Source organism: Setaria italica, chromosome II (genome assembly GCF_000263155.2).
Source record: "Setaria italica strain Yugu1 chromosome II, Setaria_italica_v2.0, whole genome shotgun sequence".
NCBI lineage: Eukaryota > Viridiplantae > Streptophyta > Magnoliopsida > Poales > Poaceae > Setaria > Setaria italica.
The window spans coordinates 12,147,803-12,148,112 of NC_028451.1; positions in this window are offsets into that span (position 1 = coordinate 12,147,803).

Below are 310 nucleotides of genomic sequence, written 5' to 3' on the forward strand. Positions count from 1 at the left end.
GATATATGGACCCTCTCCCATCTAGCGAGACACAAAGCTGATTTTTTTCTGATACAATCTTCCGTACAATAATATAATAGGGACAACCAATGCCAAGCGGTGTCTAGGATTGACTCCGTACAATTGAGTTTCCCTTTTCTCTAATTCAACATTACGCAAAATTTTGTTGGATAAATAATTGGAAAAAGTGTATTTTTATTCCTCAAAATTGCAAAAAGTGTAACATTCATCCTCATGTTTCATTTAGTACAAATCAACCCCTTAACCACCTAAACCGGTGCATTTATCATCCCCAACTTAATTTAGCAAT